The 1189-nt window shown below is 35.2% G+C and overlaps 1 pseudogene; it reads right to left on the bottom strand.

The window, feature by feature from the left end:
- Positions 1 to 584: 584 nt before the first annotated feature.
- LOC106734312 (40S ribosomal protein S24 pseudogene) lies at positions 585 to 986 on the bottom strand (annotated as a pseudogene).
- Positions 987 to 1189: the final 203 nt, after the last annotated feature.

Here is a 1189-nt window from a genome sequence, read left to right as displayed (position 1 = left end):
TATTTCCAAGGATCTGGCTCTTACTTGTTTATAGCTTTGTAAAACTGTAAAACTTTCTTTTTCCTTATAAATTTTACATTAAAGTTGTTCTTTTTTGGCTTAATAACATTTTGAGGTTAATATGTGTAAACAAATGTAATGGGAATTTGGATGGGTATAAGAAAAGAACGAGAAGTGTATTTGTATACATGCATTGGGAGGTTAATATGTGTAAACAAATGTGATGGGAATTTGGATGGGTACAAGAAAAGAACGAGAAGTGTATTTGTATACATCAGAAACCTAATTTTTATGGAAAATATTTCAGAGTTTTGGAAATATCTCTTGAGGTACACTTATTTCAAAATTTTTTGAAGTTCAATGCTAGAAATAAATAACTTGGAATGCTGACCAAAGTAAAGACGTATGAGAGTTCAGTGTTTCATGAGGGAAAGAAGGTAATAATTTTAAGTGGTAAGAGAACCAGCAAAAGCAACTGACCCTTAACTGTGATGTCTTTTCTTTTTTCACATGAGAATTCTTTAGTTTATTAATCCTCTTATGAAAAATCCACACAATCACTGCAGATAGTCATTGCAGAATCTTCACTTCTTCAACTTTATGCCAGCACCGACATTGGCCTTTGTAGTCCCCCTGACTGTCTTCATTCTGTTCTTGTGTTCCTTTTGCTGTTTTCTTGACGTCTTTTTCTTCTTATAAAGGCCATGTCTTGCAAGTCTATGTTTGGATTCATTTTTCTTCTCATAATCCAAAGAATCATAAATCATGCCAAAGCCAGTTGTCTTGCCACTACCAAAATGAGTTCAGAACCCAAATGCAAAGATGACATCTGGTGTGGTCTTGTACCTCTTTGCTAGTTTTTCCCGAATTTCTGTCTTAGGTACTGTTGCCTTCCCGGGGTGAAGGATATCAGTGACCATTTGTTTCCTCTGAAGTAGTCAGTTGGTCATGAATTTTCTGGTTCCGATAGTCACTGTGTCATTCATGATGGCTGTATATCTTCAAGCAGCCAGGGAGTGAAAGAGACCTGATGTCTTCTGATGTGTATGTTGGAAACTGACTTAAAAACATCACAAGCAGAAATACAAGAGTAAGAAGTAGAATTCTGAAAATTGGCAAAGAACACATGAGGGAACAAGAGTAAAAATGAATAACTAAAACACCCATGGTAATCCATAATAATGCCTAA

This window comes from Tupaia chinensis, unplaced genomic scaffold (assembly GCF_000334495.1).
Source record: "Tupaia chinensis unplaced genomic scaffold, TupChi_1.0 Scaffold000093_1, whole genome shotgun sequence".
NCBI lineage: Eukaryota > Metazoa > Chordata > Mammalia > Scandentia > Tupaiidae > Tupaia > Tupaia belangeri.
The sequence above is the reverse complement of the archived record's forward strand: the minus strand, read 5'-3'. Positions and strand labels throughout refer to the sequence as shown.